Source organism: Mesoplodon mirus (assembly GCF_964341445.2).
Source record: "Mesoplodon mirus genome assembly, chromosome: 17".
NCBI lineage: Eukaryota > Metazoa > Chordata > Mammalia > Artiodactyla > Ziphiidae > Mesoplodon > Mesoplodon mirus.
In genome coordinates, this window is record NC_138993.1 from 5,581,367 (window position 1) to 5,608,750 (window position 27,384).

Sequence of the window (27,384 nt, forward strand, 5' to 3'; positions counted from 1 at the left end):
TAAAATAGAATGAAATAATGCCATTTGCAGCAACATGGATGGACCTAGAGATTATCCTACTAAGTGAAGTAAGTCAGAGAAAAACAGAGAAAGACAAATATCATATGATATCACTTATATGTGGAATCTAAAAGTATGATACAAATGAACTCATTTACAAAACAGAAACAGACTCACAGACATAGAAAACAAACTCATGGTTACCAAAGGGGAAGGAGGGGCACGGATAAATTAGGAGCTTGGGATTAACAGATACATACTACTATATATAAAACAGATAAATGACAAGGTCCTACTGTATAGTAGAGGGAACTGCATTCATTATCTTGCAATAACCTATAATGGAAAAAAATTTGAAAAAGAATATGTATATACTTACAGGTATAACTGAATCACTTTGCTGTACACTAGAAACTAATACAACATTGTAAACCAACTATATACTTCAATAAAAATTTTTTTTAAAAACCAGGCCTCTTTAAGGAAGAAACTGGAAGGACGTTTATGTCGGTTGCCTCGGCCCAGAGCCTCAGGTATAGTCATAAGGAGTCCTTGCAGACCTTTACAAACTGTTTCTTTGTTTGCTAGATTTTGGTGGGTCTCATGGACACAAGCCCCACTGGCCTTCAGAGCCAGGTGTTTTGGGGGCCTGTCCCTCAGATGGAAGTCCTAATAGTAGGAACACTAGATGCCAGGTCCAAACCCTTCACTCCTCAGGGAGAAAATTAAAGTTGTGAGTTCCTTACCAATCGCATGTTGCTGTGCTGGGGGCTGGACTTATGGCAAGATTGTGTCTCAGTCTTTTCTATCCATTTCAATTTTTTTTTTTCTCATATGCCTGATGTGTAAGAGTTGCTTAGCTGGTTTCTGGATTTCCTTCAGAAGGAACTGTTCCATGTGTAGCTGTAGATTTGGTGTGTCCATGGGAAGAGGTGAGTTCAGGAGCTTCCTTCACAGTCAACTTCGAGTTTTTAAAAAATGTATATTCTGGATACAAGTCCTTCATCAGATATGTAATTGACAAATATTTGCTACCAACCTGTGACATGTCTTTTAAAGACCTGAAACTCGATCTTGAAGATGTCCAATGTATCAGGTTTTCTTTGATGGATTATGCTTTTGGTTTTGTATCTAAAAAAAGCTTGGTCCAATATAAGGTTAGAAAGATTTTCCCTTAGGAGTTTTACAGTTTTAGGTTTTACATGTAGGTTTTTACATTTACATTTTAGTTTTAAATTTAGGTCTATGATCCATTTTGAGTAAACTTTTTATATGGTATGATACATGAATCAAAGTTGTTCATATGACTGTATTTGCAAATGAGTTTGCAAATTGTTTCAGCACCATATACTGAAAGATTATGATTTCTCCATTGAATTACCTCTAAACTTCCATCAAAAATAAATTGATTCCATATTTCTGATTTATTGCTGGAATTCCTATACTTTTCCACTGATCTATTTGTCTATCTTGGTGCCAATTCCCCATTGTCTTATTATTGCTTTATAATAAGCCCTGAAATCAAGTATTATTAATATTCAAACTTTGTTCTTTTTTTCAAAGTTGTTTTGGGTATTCTAGGTCTCTTTCATTTCCATATGAATTTTAGAATAAGGTTGTCAATTTCTGCAAAAAGTTCTATAGGGATTTTGACAGGAATTGTATTGAATCATTATATTGATTTGGGCAAAACTGACATTTTAGCAGTATTGAGTCATACGGTACATAAACATTGTATATATCCTTTTATTTAGGGCTCCTTTAATTTCTCTTAGCAATGTTTTGGAGTTTTCAGTGTACAGATCTTGTCTATCTTTATCTCTATTTCATATTTTTGTGCTGTTTTGTATTTTTCAATTTCTGATTGTTACAGAAGCACAATTTATTTTTCTACACTAAACCTGTAACACGCAAACTTACAGAATTTGCTTATTAGTTATCGTTACTTTTTTGTAGGTTCCATAGGATTTTATATGTATATGATTAATGTCATCTGCAAATAGACAGTTTTACTTCTACTTTTCCAATATGGATACCTTTTCCTTGCCTTATTACACTGGCTAGAATCTCCAGTACAATGTTGAAAAGAGGTAGTAAGAATGGATATCCTTGCCTTATTTCTAATCTTAGGATAAAATACTTAGTCATTTGATGTTAAGTATGATGTTACCTAAGTGTTTTTCATAGATACCTTTACTTAGTTTGAGGAGAATCATTTCTATTCCTAGTTTGCTGGGAAATTTTATCAGGAATGGCTGTTAAATTTTGTCAAAGGCTTCTTCTGCATCTATTGAGATAATCGTACAGGTTTGTTTTTGGTTTTTAATGGCTTTTCTTTTTTATTCTGTGAGTATGCTGAACTACATTGATTCATTTGCAAATATTAACCAACCTGGACTTCCTGGAATAAACACCAGTTAGACATGATATATTATCTTTTGTATACACTGTTTTTTATGTTTTTTTTGGTTTTTTTTTTTGCAGTACGTGGGCCTCTCACTGTTGTGGCCTCTCCCACTGCGGAGCACAGGCTCCGGACGCGCAGGCCCAGCGGTCATGGCTCACAGGACCAGCCGCTCCGTGGCACGTGGGATCCTCCCGGACCGGGGCATGAACCCGTGTCCCCCGCATCAGCAGGCAGACTCTCAACCACTGCGCCACCAGGGAAGCCCTGTTTTTGTTTTTTGCTTGTAATGTCTTTTTCTGGTTTTGGTAAAGCTGGCCTCATAGAATGTGTTGAGAAGTATTATATTCTCTTAAATTTTCTGGAAGAATCTGTACAGTATTGGTATTATTTCCTCTTTAAATACTTAGTAGATTCCCCAGTGAAGGCCTGTGCTCCAGTAATTTTCATTGTGGGAATATTTTAACCACAAATTCAATTTATTAACAGACATAGCATTATTTAGGCTATCAATTTTTCCTGGATGAGCTTTGGTAGTATGTGTCTTGCAAGGAATTTTTTCCATTAAATGTTAAGTTGTCAAAGTATAAAGTTGTTAATAATATTTCCATATTATCCTTTTAATATCTATAGATTCTGTAGTGGTGTTGCCTCTCTTGCTCCTGATATTAGACATTTGTGTCCTTTTCTCCCCTGATCGATTTAGCTAGAGGTTTAGCAATTTTACTGCTCTTGGCTGCACTGATTTTCTCCATTTTTCTCCATTTAATTGATTTTCACTCTGATCATGTGTGCTTCCTTTGTTTCTTACATGATTTTTTTTTTTTTTTGGCTGCAACACACGCTAAGAGGAATCTTAGTTCCCCAATCAAGGATCGAGCCCATGCCCCCTGCAGTGGTAGCACAGATTCTTAACCACTGGTCTGCCAGGGAAGTCCCTTACATGGGGTTTAACTTGTTATTTTTCCCCTCTTGCTTGTGCTTAGATTTGAGATCATTGATTTGAGATCTTTAGTCTTTTCTAGTAATTTATAGCAATATAATTTAATGCTGCTAATCATTTAATAATTAATAATTTAATATATTTCCTCTTAAGTACTGCTTTAGAGACATCCCACAAATTCTGATAACTTGCATTTCATTTAGTTCAATATACATTTTCACTTATCTTTTGTTTTCTTCTTTGACCCATGTATTATTTAGAAATGTGTTATTTAGTTTCCAAATATTTAAGGATTTTCCATCTATCTTTCTGTTATTAATTTCTAATTTAATACCACTGCCGTCAAAGGATACACTTTGTATGTCTTGAATCTTTTAAAATTTATGGGGACTTCCCTGGTGGCACAGTGGTTAAGAATCTGCCTGCCAATGCAGGGGACACGGGTTCAAGCCCTGGTCCGGGAAGATCCCACTTGCCACGGAGCAACTAAGCCCATGCACCACAACTACTGAGCCTGACCTCTAGAGCCTGTGAGCCACAACTACTGAGCCCGTGTGCCACAACTACTGAAGCCCGCGTGCCTAGAGCCCTTGCTCCACTGCAATGAGAAGCCCCCGCACTGCAACAGAGAGTAGCCCCCGCTTGCCACAACTAGAGAGAAAGCTTGTGTGCAGCAACGAAGACTCAGTACAGCCAAAAATAAAAATAAATTTATTTTTAAAAATAAAAATAAATAAATAAAGGAATAAAATTTATGGAAGCTTGTTTTATGGTCCAGAATATGGTCTAAATTGATGTGTATTGTATGCAACTGAAAAGAACCTATATTCAGCTGTTGTTAAGTATTCTTTAAAGGTAAATTAGGTCAAGCTGGTTGATACTGTTGTTCAAGTCTTCTACAACTTAATGCTTTATTTCTCTTTCTTCTATCAATTATTGAAGGAGTGTTGAACTCTCTGAACTTAATTATGGATTTGTTCATTTCTCCTTGCAATTCAATCAAATTTTGATCTATGTATTTTCAAGCTCTGTTATTAGATACATAAATATTTAGGATTTTTATGTCCTTTTGATAAATCAAGCCTTACAGCATTATGAAATGACTTTCTGTCCCTAGTAATATTCTTTGCTCTGAAATATACTCTGTCTAGTATTTTAGCTTCTCCAGCTTTCTTTTGATTAGTGTTAGCATGGAATTTTTCCCCTATCCTTCCACTTTTAACCTATTTGTGTCTTCCTATCCAAGTCTGGTTTCATTTAAGAACATTATAGTTGGGTCTTGCTTTTTTTTTTCTTTTTAATAAAATCTGACTACCTCTGCCTTTTAATTGTGATATGTAGATTATTTAATGACATTATTGATATGCTTAGGTTTAAATCTACCATATTATTCTTTGTTTTCTATTTGTCCCATCTGTTCTTTTTTCCCTTTTCCTGTTTTTCTGCCTCCTTTGGGAATAATTGAGTGTTTTTTATGGTTCCACATCATCTCCTTTCTGGGATCATTACCTATAATGCTTTGTTTTTTTATTTTAGTAGTTGCTTTGAGGTTTATAGTATATGTCTTTATCTTATCGTAGTCTGCTTCTAAGTGCTCTTATACCACCTCATATATAATATCAGAATACAATAGTATCAGTATATACTTACAATAGTATATTTCCATTTCATCCCTCTTTAGGCTTTGTGCTATTGCTGTCATACAGCGTACTTCCACATAAGTTTTAAACCCCTTAAAAATCACTGACAGAAAGAGAAAGACAAATACTGTATGCTGACACATATATATGGAATTTAAGAAAAAAAAATGTCCTGAAGAACATAGGGGTAAGACAGGAATAAAGACACAGACCTACTAGAGAATGGACTTGAGGATATGGGGTGGGGGGGAGGGTAAGCTGTGACAAAGCGAAAGAGAGGCATGGACATATATACACTACCAAACGTAAGGTAGATAGCTAGTGGGAAGCAGCCGCATAGCACAGGGAGATCAGCTCGGTGCTTTGTGACTGCCTGGAGGGGTGGGATAGGGAGGGTGGGAGGGAGACGCAAGAGGGAGGGGATATGGGAACATATGTATATGTATAACTGATTCATTTTGTTGTAAAGCAGAAACTAACACACCATTGTTAAGCAATTATACTCCAATAAAGATGTAAAAAAAAAAAAAAGAAACCCCTTTTACACGGCCAACCAAAAAAAAAAAAAAAAATCACTGACATTATTTTTGCTGTAAGCAATCAATTATCTTAACAATTTAAACAATTTTTTTTAAGTCTTATATTTTACTCCCTTTGGGTGGTCAAATATACATGTAATTAGAGTTCTTGGAGAGAATGGGGGAAAGGAGGACAGAAGAAAATATTTGATGAAATAATGGAGAAAATTCTTTCTACATCTGATGCAAATGATAGAAGCCCAACAAAACCCAAGCATATGAATCAGGAAGAAAACTGCAAAAGGTACATTATAATCAAGTTATTTAAAGCCAGTGATAAAGAGAAAATCTTCTTTTTATTGTTGCTAGAAATGACATGTATTCTTAATCATGTATATCCTGAATTACTTTTTCATCACAACACATATAAGTGTCTCATTTTATACATGTAATGTTTTGTATCACACAAGGTATCAGGCTTGCTGAGTATTTGCCAAGAAAAGGATTTTTTGGCTGAGAAGGAATCCAGACAAAGAAGAATGAGAGGTCAGTAGTACTTTAAAGACAAAATTGAATTTGCCAACCAATTTTAAAATCATCAACCTCTTTTAGAGAACTTATAGTATTTTGTCATAGCAAGTAGCCACTTTCAACAAAGCCCCTATTTGGGGCTCATTAAAGAAAGTCTTCATGCTCATTTTTGCTGTTGTCTGGGAAAATCTTAAATGCATCCAGAGAAAACAGATACATTCATACAGCAGACTTACATGCATGTTTGACCAACTTAAGTCCACATGTAGCTCAATGATTCTCTGTTCATTTTACTTTGACTATTTTCTGTTCATTTTGGATAGTTTCTACTGCTGTGTCTTCAAGTTCACCAATCTTTTCTTCTGCAATATCTAACCTATTAACCCCAACCACTGTAATTTTAGTTTTTACCTCTGGAAGTTTAATTTGTGTGATTTTTTTCATATTTGCTATTTCCCTACTTAACATGTACGCGCTTTCCTCTAGCTTCAGGAATACAAGGAATATAGTTATAACAACTATTTTAATGTTCTTGTCTAGTAATTCTATATTCTATGCCATTTATGGGTCTCCTTTGGATATTTGAGTTTTCTCCTTATTATGGGTTGAATTTTTATCTTTTGTTTGTCTGTTAATTTGTAACAAGATGCCAGACATTGTGAATTTTACCTGCTGTCAGATATTTCTGTGTTCTGTTAAATATTCTTGAACTTTTTTCTGAGATATAGTTAAGTTCACTGTAAACACTTGATCCCTTCAAGTCTTGCTTTTAAGCTTGGTTAGGTGAGACCAGAGCAGTTTTTAGTATAGGGCTAATTTTTCTCCACTAGTGGACTTCATCAAAACTAATAACTACTGTTCTTCAAAGGACACAGTTTAAAAAATGAAAAGACAAGCCACAGGATGGGAGAAAATATTTTCAAAACAAACAACCTGATAAAAAACAGGCAAAAGACTTTAGGAGACACTTCATCAAACAAAACATAGCATGGCAATTAAGCACACAAAAAGGTGATCAACATCATTAGTCATTAGGGAAATGCAAATTTAAACCACAATGACATGTTGCTACCCCCGTTAGAAATGTTCAAAAACAAAAACAAAAAAACTGACCATACCAAGTTATGACAATGATTTTGAGCAACTGCACAAGCACTTTGAAAAACTGGCACTTTCTTGTAAAGCTGAATATTCACTTAGCATACATTCCAGTGATACAACACCACTCCTAAGATATTTACCCAAGAGAAATGAAAACCTATGGTCACACCAAGACTTATGTTCAACTATTTATAGTGGCTTTATTCATAATTGCCAGAAACTAGAAGCAAACTCATGAACTTCAGCTGGTTAGTGGATAAACAAACTTTGGCACATCCATACCATGGGATATTACGCAGCAATAGAAAGGAAAAAAAGATCTGATATACATAACAACATGGATTAATCTCAAATAATTACACTATGTGAAAGAAACAGACTCAAAAGTCTATATACTGTAAAATCCCACTTATATGACATTCTGGAAAATTTGGAGAAAATGATAGGGACAAAAAAAGAGATAACTAGTTGCCAGGGTTGGGGATGGGCATTAGGGTTGACTACAAAGGGGCATAAGGGGAGTTCTGGGGGAAATGGAAATGTTCTCTGTCTTGATAATGGTGGTAGTTATGTGACTGTATGTGTTGGTTAAACGCATAGAGCCATACAGTAAAAAGGGTAAAGTTTGTTATATGAAAAGTATACCTCAATAAATCTGACTTTTAAAAAAGCCAAAGGAAGAATTTTCTCCCACTGATATTAAGGTTCTTTCTGAGAATCCGTTCCAAAACCCTGGTGGCACTTCCCAGAGTCTTGTTCCAAACATATCCTGAGCAATGAGGACAACTTCATTTATTTGTTTATTTTCTTGTCACACCTCGCAGCATGCGGAACTTCCCTGATCAGGGATCGAATCCGTGCTCCCTGCAGTGGAAGCATGGAGTCTTAACCGCTGGCCCACCAGGGAAGTCTGAGGACAACTTTAGAATCAGAAGAGAGCTCCTGAGGGGTGGGGGTGGGGCGTGGGGGATAAGTGGAGAAAGAAATTTGGCCCCCATCTAAAATAAAATTTTAGGCAAAAGTAAAGTCTACTCCACTGAAAAAGTGATGGTTTTAGACATTATAAAACAAATCAGAGAATGTCAGGACACCTCACTGTCAAATCCTCCAAGTCAAGTCTCCTGTGGGGCAGAGAACTGGGTAAGACTTGAAGATCTGAGTTCCAAGTCCAGCTTTGAGTTACCTGGATTTCAGCAAGTCGTTTAACCTCTTTGGGCCCCACTTTCCTCATTTGGCAAAAGAGGGCAGCAGACCGGCATGGTATGATGCATATATTTGGTCTTAGTCCTGATTCCTGGCACAAAGCTCCTAAAATCCTTGGAATTCCCTGAGGGATAGGAGTGTCTGTTGTTATTCATAATGGGCCCCTTCAGGGCACTCCAGAGTTTATGCTAACAAGGCAGCTTAGGGTGGGGCCCCTCTGTAGCCTCAGGATGGGGCTGGTCACAAGGAAGATCCAGAGGTTGTGTGCTCTTCCTTACACCTGGGGAGCTCTCAGCCTTGCCCGTCAGTCTATGCTCTTTCTCTGTAAATTCCCATGATTTTAACCACAGTCTATTTGCTCAGGAGTTCCAAATTCATACCTCCTGTGTGTATGGTTGTATGTCTGGGTGGCCCCCAGGAACCTTACTCTCAGACTGAACTCCCTGTTTTCCTTCCTAAACCTACTCCCTCTCCACCCCAACCCGGATAGCGTCAGCACACCCACCGTCACCAAATCCAAAAACCCAGAAGTCGTTTTCGACTCCTCCCTCCCCACTACTTCCCATCATCCAGGCAGCTGCCAAACCTTGACATTTTAACCTCCTGATAATCCCCAAATCTCTCCGCAGCTCTGCATCTCTATTACCATTGCCCTAATTCCAGTCTTTGTTTGCCTCTGGCCTGGACTACGGCCAACAGCTTCCTAGCTGCCATGTTCCCTGCCATGTTCCTGTCTGCCTGACATGCATCCTTGACACAGACCCCAAAACTGTCGTTCTAAAATACACATCGAGTTGGGCTTCCCTGGTGGCGCAGTAGTTGAGAGTCCGCCTGCCGATGCAGGGGACACGGGTTCGCGCCCCAGTCTGGGAGGATCCCACATGCCGCGGAGCGGCTGGGCCTGTGAGCCATGGCCGCTGAGCCTGAGCGTCCGGAGCCTGTGCTCCGCAACGGGAGAGGCCACAACAGTGAGAGGCCCACGCACCACAAATAAAAAAAAAACAAAAAAGTAAAATACACATCGAGCATCTCCCTCAAACCCCTCGACAACCTACAGCACTGGTCCCTACCATTTGAATCACGAATCCCACTGAAAAATCTGATGAAAGCAATTAACCTTCACACACACACCCCGTGAAGGATGCAACGGACCCCCTGAATTCCATCCAGAGACTCTTGGACCACATGATAATATCCAAGTCCTTTATCACATCACTAAAACACTCCTTACACATCACACACGGAGCCTCTGGCAACTCTGATTTTTTTTTTTAAGAAAGCTACCCATTGAACAGGTTTCAATTTTTTAAGTCACAACTTTTTTTTTTTTAAATATTTACTTATTTATTTATCTTTGGCTGCATTGGGTCTTCATTGCTGAACACGGGCTTTCTCTAGTTGTGGTGAGCGGGGGCTACTCTTTGTTGCGGTGCACGGGCTTCTCATTGTGGTGGCTTCTGTTGTTGCGGAGCACGGGCTCTAGGCGCACGGGCTCAGTAATTGTGGCACGCAGGCTCAGTAGTTGTGGCGCACGGGCTTAGTTGCTCCGCAGCATGTGGGATCTTCCCGGACCAGGGATTGAACCTGTGTCCCCTGCACTGGCAGGCGGATTCTCAACCACTGCACCACCAGGGAAGCCCCTCACGCTTTTTAAATGAGGGTTCCCCTATCCTCAGACATTGTGCCTCAGCAACCAGGATGGAATTACAGTTTCTGTCTACTCCGTGTTTCTGACCTCTGTACCATTTTCCTCACTGTCCTATTTTCCTGGAATGTCCTGATCCTCCCCTTTCCCTGTCAAGCCTTACCTTTCTAATCAAGGGTCTGGCATCATCTCCTCTTGGAGGCCTTGCCTTATTTTCTCAGTCTGCATTAGAGGCTCAGCCTCGGTGCTTATTTCTAAAATTACACTGCAATTTTCCTTTTACATGCCTACCCTTTCTCACCAACGCCCCTAACATTAGACTGAGCAGAAACCAGGACTGTCTGGCACCTACTGGACTACACGGTGCTCCAAAGGGTCTAAGAAGGCAAGGAGGAAAATCCTGTGACTCTAAATCCTGACGCTTTCTTCTGCAAAGCACCTGCCTAACAAGGGAAGCAGCTGCACTTTACAGGTATTATCTGATGGAGGAGTAAGACACTGCTTATCGCCTTTTCTCAGATGAGGAACTTAAGTGTAGAGGCATTCCCTGCCAGAATAAAGAATTCATGTTTCCTAACTGTGTGGCCAGTCCTGACATATTCAACTGCATCACTTCCAAGAACAGAACCCCTAACATTACCAACACCGTAACTCAACTAGCAAAGCAGTTGAAGACTGAATTCCGTGGATGTCTTAAAATCAAAACACAATGGTTTAAAGAAATAATGACAATATCGTGTTTTAAAGTAGACTGTAAATAATTTTATGGAGGATTCTTGGCTACCAATTGACTTACAATGACAGCAGTGAAAAAATATTTTTACTGTTTAACCTAAAAAATAACAATAGTTCCTCTTTTAGGATCTTATGCAATTCCTCTAGCCACAAAAGAACACTGTGTGTGTACTTTATATTATTTTTAACTTTCCTCTACATGTGTTGGGACCCATCGAACAGAAATGCATGATTCCAACTAACGACCATCAGAGTTCTACAAAAGTTTTCATCACTTGAGAACCAAGGATGAGCCAGCCACAGGGGTAATTCAGTCACTTACGTGTAAAGCTCACAGACTCCCCAAAGACAGAAAAACCTTTGGCCACACAACCATGACTACCTAACTAAGAAGTAGCTAAGGCTTTTTTAGAAATCTTGATGGAAAAATATTAAGATCACAAAGTCATCTGATGAAAACCAAAAGCTCTATTCAGGCAAACCATCTACTGTGAGATTCACAAGACTTTGCTATTTCAGAGTGAATAAAGGATGGAGCATAGTGGCAAGACCAAGCTAAGCAAATGACAAAGCAGGCCAAGCTAATTTTCAGCCCCTCAATTTCCCCTCTGCAAATTCTTACTCCTGTCCTCCCCAAGATCCCTTTCAAAATCAAGAAAAATGATAAAATACTTTTGAGATTATTTGCTTTTTTGCCCAAATCAGAATCTTGACCCAAAGATTAAGGCAATATCTGGTGGCTACTTGGGGATCCAGCAAGATAGCAATCTTGTCACATTGCTTTGTGAGTTTCATTAGAGAATGAGCAGATGAGGGGAATAAAAAGAACTGTGGAGAAAGTCATGAAGCTGAGCCATCCTGTGGACTTCTCAGCTGAGCAGGGATACTCCCTGGGGAGTAAAATGCAGTCCACAAATTTGTTCCAAGAACCATTTGGAAAATTACTTCTTCCTAGGACCTAAAAAAAAAAAAATGGCCACGTTTCACTCTGGAACAGCCCATTTGTTTTATTTTAAATGGAAGAGCCGTTGCTTTCCCACAACCGCTAAACACAGTTATATCCATGTTTAAGTAGTTTTAGGGGACAACAACCCTGGGATTCCTATTGTGACCTGGTCAAAGCTTCCTTCGCTGAAGCATGCTGTTTTTCATCCACAGATATTTAGTGATCACGATAAATGTGCTGGAAGGTTTAACTCACTGAAAGCAAGCTCTGTGCTGAAATGTGTTCTTGGGGAAAGGCGATGACCACGCATGTTTAAAATAGAATGGAATTAACTATTTATATGTAAGTTCTCCCCTCCCCATCTCTTTCATCTTTGTATCCCCACGCGCCTAGCACTGAAATAGGTATTCAATAAAAGTTTGTCAAATAAAAAAAATTTTTTCTTTCTCATGCAGGCTTCCTCTTCCTCTTTCTTAAGTCTTCCCTGGAATATAAGTAAGTCTTCCTCCCCCACAATTAATATCTCGTCGTTACCTGACTTTTTTCAGTCAAACAACAGGAGACGTCAATAACACCACCAACAAAATCTTTACTGATAACTAAGAATGTATGAAAGTGTCTTTTTACTTATAAAAAGTAGAGCCAAGTAGTTCATAATTAAACCTAAGAGGATAATTTACTACAGATCCATGTGAAGTACCCAAGAAGAAATGAATAGCCAAATCTAAATTTGTATGATGGTAACAATTAGAACCAAGACTTTTAGGATCGAAGGAGACCTTAACACCAGGTCACCAAGTCTGGTGTCCCATCCAATTCAAACCAATCTTTGCATAGCATCCCTTCCCTCCCCCTCCTCCTGAATGGGTCCCCTGTAGGCTACCAGCTCACAAGAAGGCAAATAGTAACATAAGCAGCAAGGGCAAAGATGCCAACTAAAATGTGCAGGTCAAAGCTCTGGATAGAATTTTCTGACACTAATGAGAGAAATAGTTATCAGTTACTGAAATATTGAAATCCTCCTCCTCCTAGCCACCATCAGCACAGAATGCAGCTAAGGCCATGGAGAGTATGTGTCCATTCTTTAAATACTACTTAGAAAACCTCATCATTATTTATAAAAGGTAGAGTTTACAATATAAGGGAAATGGGGATGGCATCCAAAAATTCAAGGAATGTAAAGCTTTTAAACGTTTAAAGTCCTCATTTTGAAGCTTCTCACTTTGTGTTTCTTCATTCAAGAAAATCTGTAATAGCAAGTATTGGCAAAGATGTGAGGAACCGGAGCTCCCATACACTGCTAGTGGGAATGTAAACTGGTAAGACCACTGTGGAAAACTGTTTGACAGTACCTACCCAAACTGACATATGCCTCCCCTTATAATCTAGGAATTCGACCTGAGGGTATCATCCAAAGAGAAATGGGTGTTTCTGTCCCCCCAAAACAGGTAAAAGAATATTCACAGCTGTGTTACGTTTCATTACACAAAATTGGAGACAACCAAAATGTTCTTCAACAATAATGGATAATTAAATTGTATAATCTATTCATACTAAGCAACAGCACCGAGCAATGGGAAAAACAGCAACACTGCTACCAAGAACAAGGCTGAATCTCATAATCACAACGTTGAGTGAAAAAAGCTGGACATTTAAAAAAAACATAATGATTTGGTTTGCATGAAGTTCAAAAAACAGGCAAAACCATGGTATCAGAAGTCAGAATAGTGGCTACCTTTGGGGGATATAATCTGAGAGGGGGCGGAGTTAGAAGTGCTCTGTGTCTTGATCGGATAATGATTACGCGGTTACACAAACACTAATGGAGTTGTACTATTAAGATGTGTGCAGGGCTTCCCTGGTGGCGCAGTGGTTGAGAGTCCGCCTGCCGATGCAGGGGACACGGGTTCGTGCCCCGGTCCGGGAAGATCCCACATGCCGCGGAGCGGCTGGGCCCGTGAGCCAGGGCCGCTGAGCCTGCGCGTCCGGAGCCTGTGCTCCGCAATGGGAAAGGCCTGCTAGCAGTGAGAGGCCCGCGTACAGGAAAAAAAAAAAAAAAAAAAAAAAAAGATGTGCGCATATTTGCTCTATGTGAATTATACCTAATTTAGAAAATCTGGAGAGATGTAGGAATTTCTGAGATCGTCCCTAAATATAAAAGAATTCAATGCAGCTTAACTATAGTTTCATGTACTGATGTTTATACTTTCCGAAAGCCTTTGTATGCTGCTGAAAAATCCACTTACCGTTATACATAACAGAAAGCTAACTTTTCGTAACAGACTCTGAAAAACATATTGTACCATACATTTGAAATGTACATATTTCTCATTAACAAAGATGTTTAGGAAATGCAAGATGTTTTTCCACTCTTTTCCCCCTTATGTTACATTTTTAAACTCTATAATTCTGAATTATTTGAAACAAAATCTATTGGAAATAATTCCTGCACGTCCATACTGCAAATATTTTATGTACCACAGAGGATTCCAGACAGACTGCTAGGATTCTGGAGCTGGAGGAGTCACAGCCGGACTCCCTCACTGGACAGAGCACAATGCCGGGCCGGGGGCAGTGAGGGCTGGTCCCCCAAGGCTGCAGAACTAGAACCGGGACCAGAGCCTCCCTGGCTCCCAAGACTCTGTCTCCTTCACCCTAAACGCAAATCAACCCTCTCGTTTTTCCACATAGATGAACTGGATCTAAAGGGTGTTTTTTTTTTTTTTTTTTTTTTTTTTCCTTCCAGTAACAACTGTGCTACCCAGAATATTTGAATACTCAAGTCAGCTGAGTCCTTGAAAAGCCCCTTGGGGTTTAATGCCGGGATAAAAATCGAGTACAGGAGGAGGGGGTAGCTAGTATTTTAAGATGTAAATCCCGTTTGCATAATATTTCCAAAGTAACTATTCATTGATCCAACCGACATTCGGCGGGTTGGGGGTCGTTACCCGAGATGACTCGCTTTGGGGGAGAACGCGGGCGCATCTTCCCATCAGAGTTCACTCCCTAAATCAAAACCTCAAAAGAAGAGTTGAAGACGCCACCCAGGAGTCTACGGTAGCCGGGGTCGGTGCAGGCGAGGTCCCGGCCCCCCGGCGCCCAGCTCGGGGCCGCAGACTCGGGCTGCCGGCCCACTACCCGGGCGCGCGGCCCGAGCGGGCAGCCAGAGAGGCGGGCGGGGCGGCCGCGGCCCCGGCCCCGGGCAGCGCTTCGGCGAGGCCGCCTGCGGGGTCGGGGCCGCCGGTGGGTACCGCGGCCCGAGTCGGAGCGGCGACGCGAGAGGAGGGGGAGGAGGACGCGGGGTGGGCCAGGCCGGGGCCGCGGGTGGGTTCTGGGCGAGCCTGGAGGGCGCGAAAGAGGGGAGGGGCGCGGGAGCGAGGGAAGGAGCGGGGCGGGGAGGCGCGCGGCGGCGGGGACGGAGGAGGCGCGCGCCCGGTCCCCGCGCGGGGTGGGGGCCGGGGGCCGCGGGGGCTCGAGCGGGCGAGCGGGGCCTTACCGAGCAGCGGCAGCCGGCCGCCGAGGCGCGCCAACGCCGGCATGGCCTCCCGAGCCCGGGGTCCCCAGGCCGCACCGGCCCAGCCCTGCGATGCCGCCCTCAGCGGCGCGCCCCGCGCTGCAGGTGGCTCGCTTAAGGATGCGCGTCACCGACCGCAAATTCCCTCGGACTGGTGCAAAGTAGACGGGGGGGAGGATCCCTCTCCCCACCGGCAGGGGCTGTGCCGGGGCGCCGGTGCCTGGCGCAGCGCTGCGGCCGAACCCACGTGCCCACCGTGGTCCGCAGCCCGAGCTCCGCGGCGCCCGGGGCCCCCCGACTGTGGCGGGGGAGACTGGGCGCGGTTCCGCCAGGGAAGTCGCAGGGGCTCCGCGGCTCCGGCTGGTGGGGAGGCACGGCCAGAGCTGCCTGGCCCCCGGGCGTCCCGGAACCCCCTGGTTCGGGTCCCGGAGCGTGGGGACTCTGCAGGGAGCCAGCCACTCGCGCGCGGGGGGCTTTGAGGCCGCAGGATGGGAGCTACATCCGCGCCACACTCGGGCGCCTCTGGCTGGTGCGCAGGCGAGCAGAGGGTCGGGGTCCACGCCCGGTGGATCCTAACTAAGGACCGATTTTCTTTGTCTCCCCCTCCATCTCCTAGGATGCCCAGGACGCTGTCCACAGCGGCAGCGAGAAAAACAGGCTCGGTTTCAATGTCAACCAAGGCAATCAGGGAGGCTAAAAAACAGCCACAGAAACAAAAGCAGAACACACAGTGCATCCCAGGGGATGTTTTGAATTAACCATCAGGTAATTCTTGTTCTTCCTCACATAATATTTCAAGTTGAAATTATTTTCATGGCAATAATTTGGAGATTGGAAAGCCTTGGATGCCGGCTCTGATTCTTCCCTTAACCAGCCCTTGACCTTCCCAAGCACTTGTTCTCTCAAAGTCCCAGTTTACTCACCTGTAAGTGAGTGCAGTAGACCACATGGTTTATAATGTGTCTCCAGGTTCTAGGAATTCCATGCTTTTAATTATTTTAATCATGTTCTAATCAAGCGTGATAATTGACTGCACGTTCTTGGCCATACAATCCTTTTCCTCAGCTGTAGTCTAGAGTAGGATAATTTTCTTCCCTAGAGCATAACAGAAACTTTAAAAGTGGTGCAGCCACTATGGAAAACAATGTGACAATTTCTCCAAAAATTAAAAATAGAATTACCATATGATCCAGCAATTGCACTGCTAGGTATATACCCAAATGAATTGAAAGCAGGTTAATGAAACGATATCTTTACACCCATATTCACAGCAACAGTTTTCGCAATAGCCAAAAGGTGGAAGCAACGCAGATGTCCATCCACAGATGAATGGATAAACAAAACCAGGTGAATAGATAAACAAATATGGTATATACATACAATTGGACTGTTATTCAGCCTTCAAAAGGAAGGAAATTCCGCACATGCTACAACATGGATGAACCTTGAGGACATGTTAAATGCAATAAACCAGCCACGAAAACACAAACGCTGTGATTCTACCTATATAAGTTACCTAGAGTAGTCAAATTTGTAGAGACAGAAAGAGTGGTTGGGTTGGGACTGGGGTCTGGGGAGAGGGGGAATGGAGAGTTGTTTGGTGGGGACAGAGTTTCAGTTTTGCAGGATGAAGAGAGTTCTGGAGATCGGTTGCACAACAATGTGCATGTATTTAACACAACTGTACACTTAAAAGTGGTCAAGATGGTAAATTTTATGTTACGTGCATTTTTACCACAATGAAAAGTAAAAAAAAAAAAAATTTTTTAAGCACCTACCTTAGGTTAGACAGAGCTAGAGAAAGAAACGTTGAGTTCAGTGAGACATGAACAAATAAAAGCAGTGAAGCAGGCTGGTGATGGGAAGAAAAGTGGTAAATTGGAAGCAAGCCTTCCAATTGCCAAGATCTAAGGCATTACCTTTTATTTACAGCTTGATTACTGCTTTCAAAGAAACTAATGATTACAAATTTGAAACATATCAGCTTGGGTGGAGCACTGTTCAAGGACACAAAATCAATTCAAAATTTATTGCTGCTTTTTCAAAGAATCTTAGACACAAGGCAGAAAACCGTGAGGAGAGGTAGTAAAAGGGGAGAAATAAGAATGGTTTCTATGTACTCTAGATTTTCCCTGGAAATTTGTGGAGAAAAATAATTCTAGAAAGAGCAAATTTTATGGACTGAAGTATTTTGGAGTATGAGGTATAGGCTAACATTGTTTTAAATTTTATTTATTTTGTTTAATTTATTTTATTGAAGTATAGTTGATTTACAATGTGTTAATTTCTACTGTACAGCAAAGTGACTCAGTTATACATATATATACATTCTTTTTTTTTTTTTTTTTTTTTTTTTGCGGTATGCGGGCCTCTCACTGTTGTGGCCTCTCCCGTTGCGGAGCACAGGCTCCGGATGCGCAGGCCCAGCGGCCATGGCTCACGGGCCCAGCCACTCCGCGGCACATGGGATCCTCCCAGAACGGGGCACGAACCCGTATCCCCTGCATCGGCAGGCGGACTCTCAACCACTGCGCCACCAGGGAGGCCCTACATTCTTTTTTCATATTCTTTTCCATTATGGCTTATCACAAGATAGTGAATATAGTTCCCTGTGCTATACAGTAGGACCTTGTTGTTTTTCCATTCTATATGTAGTAGTTTGCATCTACTAATCCCAAACTCCCAACCCATCCCTCCCCCACCCCTCCTCCCCATAAGCTAACATTTAGAAGGTGAGGTGATGCCCATCATTCCTGGAAGTGTGCTGAGAGCCATATCTAATATGATACCCAATTTATTTGTCACAGAAACACTCTAAGGAAGTAGCCCTACATTATCTGGAGCCCTAGATTGCTCGTCTAGTTATGCACACCCTCGTGTAAAATTTTGGTTCCAGAGCTTGTGGCAAGAAGCAGCCAGGAGGAATGAGATGAAAGAAGAAACGGAAGAGAGAAGAGTAAGTTTGTTTCTGGGTTGAATGGAGGGTCTTGCATTGGCTCTACAAAGGATCTATTTTATCTATAGATTCTTACCACCATAATGCTTAGCTGCTGCATAGCTATGAGTAAGTAGTCCTTCATCTCATGAATATCTCTCCAGCCCTTAAATTACACAAATCTCTCTCCCCCTTCAAAAATTTTTACATATTTTCAATGACAATCTATAGGTGAAATGCCTTAATGTCACTTAAAATACAAAGCGTTGTTTTCCTGAAAATAAGGGACAAGCAGAAGGAATATTTTAATAGGATTCCTGGGAATTCAGTTGAAATATCAAATACACAGTACAATTTTACACGTCTTTTATTAATAGAGAATTTGAACCCACCAATTGGCAAAATCTGACAATACCAAGCATTAGCAAGAATTCGAATCAATGGGTAACTCTTGCTCACTGCTAGTGGGAGTCTAAATTGGTGTAAACACTTTGGACAATAATTTGCCATCACTTACTGGAGATGAACATCTGTACACCTTACACCAGCAGTTTCACCCCTGGACACACATACACCTTAGAGAAACTCTGCACACAAGCACCGGGAACCATGAGCAAGAATGTTCATAGAGTTATCGTCTGTAATATCAAAAGACTGGGGACAATCTAAATGTCCACTAACAAAAGGATAAACTAGAGTCTATTCACATAATGAAATATTATGTAACAGTGAAAATGAATGAGCTACAGTTACCGTACACAATATGGATGAATCTCAAAAACATAATGTTGAGGGGGGGAAAAGAGCAGGTCATAGAATAACAGACATAAAGGCAAACCAGACAATACTCTCTTTAGGAATATATTCATAAGGGGTATAAAGAAAGTCAAGGAATAACTATCACAAAAGTCAGGATAGTGCTTTTACCCCTAGAATGGGGTGAGGAGAGATTTCATTAGAGAAGGTACTGGCAGCACTGTACTGCTATTTAACTTTTGTGATGGGTGCTTGTTCCTTTTCTTCTTCTTCTTTAAAATACATAATTATTTTTATACATGGCTGTAAGTATGATGTATTTCACAGTAAAAGAATATTTAAAAGGCAGTTTGACACAACACTTCCACCTATGAAGAAGTCTTATCCAAACAAAAAACATTTGAATCAGATTAAAACACCATTAAAATTCAACTACCAATTTATAGGAAACACAGGGGACCGTGGAACACGGTAAACAAGGACACAAGGATACAGTCAGAAAATTCCCGGCCCGAGTAAACTTTATAGAACAAATAAGCTGGTTTCTTCCACAAAAATTTGTAAGAAAAAAAGAGAAAGAGAGAGTTAGACGGTTAACCTTTAGGTTAAAAAAAACCAACAGATATATCAAGCAATTGCAGTGTGCAATGTGAGGATTTTATTTGGCTTCTGACTTAAGCAAAGTGAAAAATGCGTATAGAATAATCAAGAAAATGTGACCACAGATTTTATCTTTGATGTTAAATAATTATTATTCAAAATTTTCTATGTTCACTAATGATATTGTTACATATTTTTAAAATAGTTCCTATCTTTGTAGAAGTGCCTGTGAAATATTTACGGGTAAGATATAAAATGGGGAGGTTGAGGGAGGAATAGAAAATGACAGCTAATGAGTAGAGGGTTTCTTCTGGGATGATGAAAATGTTCTAAAATTAGATTATGGTGATGGTTGCACAATTCTGTAAGTATACTAAAAACCATTGAATTGTACACCAAATAAGCGAACTATATGGCTTGGCAATTAGATCTCAAAAAAGCTGTTTAAAATGATAGAAAATTTGAGATTTTTTTCAAAATTATTTGATGTGGAGGATTTGAGTGGAGGAATCAAAACTGACCATGTGTGAGTAATATCAAACCTAAGTGACAGTGACATAAGCTCATTATACTTCTCTTAGAAATTTTCTATAATAAAAAGATTTGGGGGAAAAAGATTTTGAAACGATGGATTAGTGAAGTCATCCTGAACGTGCAGAAGATAACTATCCTTCCTTAGATATCATCAGCTACTCTGTACTGTCATCTTACTAACCCACCTAAATGAGATAACTATAGCATAACCTTGGGAACTGTTTCCAAGATGCAAACTTGGTGGCACACAGGTGAACTGCAAACCTCTGATGGCAGAATTTTGTGATAACTGTTTATGTCTAAGATGATTTTAAAATAATCATCCCCTTACAATTCCTGGCAACAGAATGTATTAGTTTGGTAAGTCTGCTGTAACAAAGTACCACAAACTGAATGGCTTAAACAATGGAAATGTATTGTCTCACGGTTCTGGAGGTTAGAGATTTGAGTACGTTTCCTTCCGAGAGCCTTGTGGGAGAATCTGTCCCATGCCCCTGTACTCCTAGCTTCTGGGGCTTTACTGAAAATCTTTGGCATTCTTCCGCTTCTCCTGTGTCACCTTGATCTCTATCTTCATCGTCACATGATGTTCTCCCTGTGTGCATCTCTGTGTTCAAATTTCCTCTTTTTATGAGGACACCAGCCATATTGGATTAGAACCCACCCTAATGACCTCACTGTAACTTGATTGCCTCTGTAAAAACCCTATTTCCATATAAGGTCACATTCTGAGGTACAGGGGGTTAGGACTCCAAAATATTTGGGGGATAGGTGAGGGGGAATGCAATCTAACACACAATACATAGGTTTCAAAATCAATGCCTAGAAATTAATTCATATGATTTTTCTACAGATTAGTTGTTAACTGCTATATTGAATAGATTTCAAGTGTATATTTTGTTTTATAAAGAAATATAACATGGATGACTTAGAAGTTAACACAAAAAATGGGAACAATTAAAAATTATGCTTTCATAAACAACAAGGTCCTAGTGTATATAGCACAGGGAACTATATTCAATATCCTATAATAAACCATAACAGAAAAGAATGTGTATATGTGTGTATATATATATATATATATATATATATATATATATATATATCCGAATCACTTTGCTGTACAAAAGAAATTAACACAACTCTGTAAATCAACTATACTTCAATTTTTAAAAAATTATGCTTTCAAAGAGTTTAGGGTAGGGCCTCCCTGGTGGCGCAGTGGTTGAGAGTCCGCCTGCCGATGCAGGGGATACGGGTTCGTGCCCCGGTCTGGGAGGATCCCATGTGCCGCGGAGCGGCTGGGCCCGTGAGCCATGGCCGCTGGGCCCGCGTGTCCGGAGCCTGTGCTCCGCAACGGGAGAGGCCACAACAGTGAGAGGCCCGCATACCGCAAAAAAAAAAAAAAAAAAAGAGTTTAGGGTAAAAAGGATACAAAACTATATAGTATAACCTGTGTTAGGTTAAAGTATAAACAAATATATACATATACACGTATCCCTAAATGACTGGAAGGCAGTACACCAAAATGCAAACTAGCTATCTCTGGCTTGTCATTAGGAATGAGATGGAATGGTTTCTCCAGTTAGAAGTCTAAGGCTCAGTACCTGCTGTATAGCACAGGGAACTCCACTTCACTTTACAACATTGTAAAACAACTATACCCCAACTGAAAAAAAAAAGAAAGAAAGATATTTAAGGCTCAGAGCTGTTGGGTGACACACCCAAGGTCTTTCAGCTAGTGAGAGGCTAATGGAATTCCGATGGGCTTGAATCCATTCTCCTTTAACCCATTATGCCTCAGTATAATAATTGCTACCTTGTGAGTGCCTATCATGTGCCAAACATTGTACTAATCACTTTACAACCATTATCTCTCTTAATTCTCATTACAATCCCATAAGTTAGGTACCATTATTCCCATTCCAAACTCTAATAAGAACATAAATCCTGAAGCAGGGAGAGATGGATGATTCAAGAGGTCAAAGGATGGGCTTCCCTGGTGGTGCAGTGGTTGAGAGTCCGCCTGCCGATGCAGGGGACATGGGTTCGTTCCCCGGTCCGGGAAGATCCCACATGCCGCGGAGCGGCTGGGCCCGTGAGCCATGGCCGCTGAGCCTGCGTGTCCGGAGCCTGTGCTCTGCAACAGGAGAGGCCACAGCAGTGAGAGGCCCGCGTACCGCAAAAAAAAAAAAAAAAAAGAGGTCAAAGCAAGGATTTCATGGAAAGAAGACAAGTTATGAAGATGGTGGCATCTGTTGTCATGACGACTTGGCCCAACTAAAATTGTCAAAAGTAACTAAGGGGACTTCCCTGGCGGTCCAGTGGATAAGACTCTGAGCTTCCACTGCAGGGGATTCTGGTTCAATCCCTGGTCCAGGAACTAAGATCCCCGCGTGCCATGCTGTGCAGGCAGAAAAAAAAAAAAAAAGTAACTAAGGATATAGAAGATTTGGACAACATAATTAACAAGGAAGAAGTTTACATACCTATTTGAATCCGTATCCTATTAGCAGAGAAAATATCTCCGTTTTGAACTTCCATGTCACTTAAAAAATATTGATCATATACTAGGTCACAGAAATTAATCTCAAAAGAATATGTTACACTCTCTCATCACACTTCAGTAAAGCCAAAAAGTTAATAATATAAATCTGAATCCCAAATCTGAGAAGTTTGTGAACGCTCTGCTAAGTGATTTTAGGCTTAAGGGGGAAATCATGAAGTCAGTAACCAACAGTACATAAAATAATGGAAATAAAAACAAAATTGAAGGAGAGAGGTAGAGTTTTAGCAAACCAAGAAAGTCTTAACACCCAGCTAATTAACATACGTCAGACAAATGGAATAGAAACGAGTGAGCCTGTGGGAAGGGGCTTATGAGCGAGCAAGCTTAGGTTCATTTACATATCAAGGAAGACTGAAAACGACTCTCCTAGCTCAGCATCCAGCAAAGAGGAAAGGACCTGGAGGAGCCACAACACTGAAGGGGCAAGGGGAAGAAGGGGACTACTTGGTGGGGGAGGGCAGGATAGCATCCTAACCCCCTGCCCCCTAAGGAACCAGGGAATGAGGACTTCAGGAAGGGCAAAGACAGGGAGGCCAGGTCAGTGCAGGCTGGCCCAAAGCCTAGCAGTGGAATTTTTAGAGGTAAAAAAAGGACTTGCTTTTCTTTCTTTCTTTCTTTCTAAAATTAATTAATTAATTTAATTTTATGGGTTTTTGGCCACGCTGTGCAGCTTGTGGGGATCTTAGTTCCCTGGCTAGGGATTGAACCCTGGCCCCTGCAGTGAAAGCGCTGAGTCCTAACCACTGGACCACCAGGGAATTCCCAAAAGGGACTTGCTTTTCTTGTCCACAGGGCTCAGGAGTACCACAGGCTGCTAAAGCATAGAAGGGCAGTTTAGCTGGGGCCTGAATCCCATCCAGACAGAAGAGCAGAAAGTTCTGATCAGAAGAAACTGAGAATCAAAAAGACGGTTAACAAGTGTTGGTAAGGATGTAGAGAAATCAGAATCCTCGGGCTTCCCTGGTGGCACAGTGGTTGAGAGTCCACCTGCCGATGCAGAGGACACGGGTTCGTGCCCCGGTCTGGGAAGATCCCACATGCCGCAGAGCGGCTGGGCCCGTGAGCCATGGCCACTGAGCCTGCGGGTCCGGAGCCTGTGTTCCGCAACAGGAGAGGCCACAACAGTGAGAGGCCCGAATCCTCATACATTGCTGGTGGACATTGAAAATATTGCAGCTGCTTTGGGAAACAGTCTGGCAGTTTCTCACAAGATTAAACATAGTGTTTGACTATGTATGACTTGGCAGTTCCACTGCTAGGTACATACCCAAGCGAGATGAAAACGTATGTCCATACAAAAACTTGTACGTGCATGTTCTTAGCAATTTTATTCATCATAGCCAAAAAGTGGAAACAACCCAAATGCCCATCAAATGATGAATGGGAAAACAAAATTTTGATGTATCCATACAATGGAATATTATTTGACCAAAAAAATGAAAGATAGATGCTATAACATGGTGAACCTTAAAAATATTAAGCTAAGTGAAAGAAACCAGTCACAAAAAACCACATATGATATGATTCCATTAATATGAAATGTCCAGAATAGGCAAATCAATAGAGACCAAAAGTAGATTAGTGGTTTCCTAGGGCCAGGGTGTGGGGGTGCAGGCGGTGTGTATTGCAGATGAGGATTGACTGCTAATGGGGTCTGAGGTTTCTTTCTGGGTGGTGATAAAATTTTCTTAACTTAGGTCATGGTGATGATTGCACAACTCTGGGAATATACTATAACCACTGAATTGTAAGTTTCAAGTGAGTGACTTTGGTGGTATGGGAATTTAATCTTAGTAAATACATTTTTTTTAACAAAAAAAAAAGGAAGAAAGAAACTGAGAATTGTATGCGTGCAAGAGTCAGCAGCAGAAGTAACCTTGGGTTTAAAAAAGGAATCATTTGATTCAGGACCCAACCCAACAAAGGAAACTACCCCAGGCACCTCATAGGTCCTCAGAGAAGGGGGCTGAGAGGAAGCTGTCCTAGACCCTTTACATTTCAAAGAAGACAGTAACTAACAAACTGCTCTACTGCTATTTTTGCAGAGTTCTGTCCCTCTATTCCACTCACTTTTCGCTTTGTTCTTATTTCTCTTGTAGTTTCTTGAAGTAAAATATTTAAAACTATAAACGTGTTTGTGTTTGGTAACAAGATAGTAACGGTAAAGCTCGTGGTGTTTTCTTTTCCTCTGTGGGTCTGGGTGTTGAGTGAAGAGAGCAGATGATGGAAGAAAGGAAACACTTTTTTTTTTTTTTTTTTTTTTAGAAGATGTTGGGGGTAGGAGTTTATTGATTTATTTATTTATTTTTGCTGTGTTGGGTCTTCGTTTCTGTGCGAGGGCTTTCTCTAGTTGTGGCAAGCGGGGGCCACTTTTCCTCACGGTGCATGGACCTCTCACTATCGTGGCCTCTCTTGTTGCGGAGCACAGGCTCCAGACACGCAGGCTCAGTAGTTGTGGCTCACGGGCCTAGTTGCTCTGCGGCATGTGCGATCTTCCCAGACCAGGGCTCGAACCCGTGTTCCCTGCATTAGCAGGCAGATTCTCAACCACTGCGCCACCAGGGAAGCCCCAAACTTTTTTTTTTTTTTTTTTTTTTTTTGCGGTACGCGGGCCTCTCACTGTTGTGGCCTCTCCCGCTGCGGAGCACAGGCTCCGGACGCGCAGGCTCAGCGGCCATGGCTCACGGGCCCAGCCGCTCCGCGGCACGTGGGATCCTCCCGGACCGGGGCACGAACCCGCGTCCCCCGCATCGGCAGGCGGGCTCTCAACCACTGCGCCACTAGGGAAGCCCCTGAAGAAAGGAAACACTCTTTTGGGCTGTGGAGGAATAAAAAGCGTGGCCCCAGCTCAGCGCCAAGAAGTTGATGGAGGAAAAGGGAATGCTAATGAGTTGTGGGTTTCCCACTCTTCCTACACAAACCTGTTCACTTGGGGTCTTTGTGCTGTCCCCTGCCTACCCAGGGCTCTTTGGTTTTTATCTTTCTCCACTCTCCTCCACGCCCATGCAAAACTTGTTAGTCTTAGTTTCTATTCCTTCAGACTTCTCTTAGGTGGTAGCCAGCTAATCTGCTGTCTTATTTAACTACAGCCACTGTCTCAGTTGTCTTACCACTCAGATAATACCTTCTTAACCCTCCTCGCTGGCTCCACCTCCTCTTCCTCTCCTGCAACACTGGTGTTCCATTGAGTTAAAATCTTTTCTCTCCTCTCTGCCCTCCTGGTGATCTCATCTACTTCCAGTACCATCTCGATGCCAAAGATTCCAGGTTCTCCACCTGCAGTTTATACCTGCCTCACCAACTACACACCCATTTTCAAAATAACCAAAATGTGCTCCTCCTGAGACACACTGCCCTGGTCACCAGTCACCCTCGTAGTAACGTCTCTTAAATCTTCACATTCAGTTCGTCACCAAATCTAGATCAGGAGCTGTGTCCTAAATAGCTTTTTACTATGTTCCCTCCCTCCATTCTACCCTCAGTTGCCAATCATTTTCACAACTGTCTTGCCCAGATTATTACCATCACCCCACTACCACCATCACTGTCCCCTTCCCATTAGGATCACAATGGCCTCCTTAAAACTTTGCTTCAGTAAAGCCTATGATAATGCCACGTTTCATGTTATGAAGCGTTAACATTTGGCAGTCTTCATAGAGCCGGTGGATTCAGACAGAAGTCATCAGTGGATGCTAAGGCGGGTGGTAGGTGTTTGATGAGGAATAGAATAGTGGTACAATCTCAGAACACCTCCCTACAAAATACGAATCAATTTACAAAGTGATGAAATTGAGGACTCTATAGAGGAGAAACCTAGCAGACACCAACTTGACAAGGTGATCAAGGTTAACATCACCTATAGGACAGGTCAACATGGCATGTCTCTTGATGGGATGTACTGAGAAGAACACAGTGTCATTTCTGTGGTGTTTTTCCAAGAATGAATGACCAGAGTCTGGTCTCAGAGTTGCAAGTTTTCTTATCTGACTAAGAGAAGCTCAGGCTGGCTGTGACAGGTAAACTTAGGATCACAGGTTATTGATTTGGTGTCAGGCGATGAGAGCCTGGGTGCACCTTCCAGAATAACTCACACAGGCCAGTCTTTATTTGGCTGATCACTTCTTCAAACCATGTTTTTGGTTTTGGGGTTTAAAAGAAAAATCCAGTACATTATGTATTCCTCTTGATCACTGCCACTCTTTTCCAGCTATAACGTCTTACATAACCTTTCATTTCCTGAATCAAGTTGCACCCCATCTAGTGACTCTCTTCATCTCTTTGCACCTCTCCATCCAGCTGTGATCGTGATGATGTACACCCATCCATCCTCAAAGAACATTGACACCACTGCTGCCAACCATTGTGATTAAAAGGAACCAGTCCATTTTCAAGGTTACACCTTGACAGTCCTCCACCTCTGAAATCTTAGATTTCAATACACCAATCTAATAGCAACTCCCAATCCTTCCCTGGTCTGCACCTTAATTCAAGTCTGATTAGATTTCTGTGGTTAAAAATCTGCTGGGGAGATTAGGATTGACACATACACACTACTATACATAAAACAGAGTAATAAGAACCTACCGTGTAGCACAGGGAACTCTACTCAGCACTCTGTAATGACCTATATGGGAAAAGAATCTAAAAAGGAGTGGATATACGTAAATGTATAACTGATTCACTTTGCTGCACAGCAGCAACTAACACAACATTGTAAAGCAACTCTACTCTGATAAAAATTAATTAAAAAACAAACAAACAGGGCCTCCCTGGTGGCGCAGTGGTTGAGAGTCCGCCTGCCGATGCAGGG

General features: G+C 41.6%; 1 protein-coding gene and 1 long non-coding RNA gene across 2 annotated transcripts in view; one reads left to right on the plus strand and one right to left on the minus strand.

The window, feature by feature from the left end:
- The window catches only part of FLT3 (fms related receptor tyrosine kinase 3), a 79,428-nt gene extending 63,305 nt beyond the window's left edge, over positions 1-16,123 (minus strand). The window contains exon 1 of the mRNA XM_082602621.1: positions 16,104-16,123. The gene's annotated coding sequence lies outside the window, so the exon portion shown is untranslated. The remainder of the gene's footprint in view (positions 1-16,103) is intronic.
- The window catches only part of LOC309792796, a 468,580-nt gene that overhangs the window by 162,828 nt on the left and 278,368 nt on the right, over positions 1-27,384 (plus strand). The gene's annotated exons all lie outside the window — the stretch shown is intronic.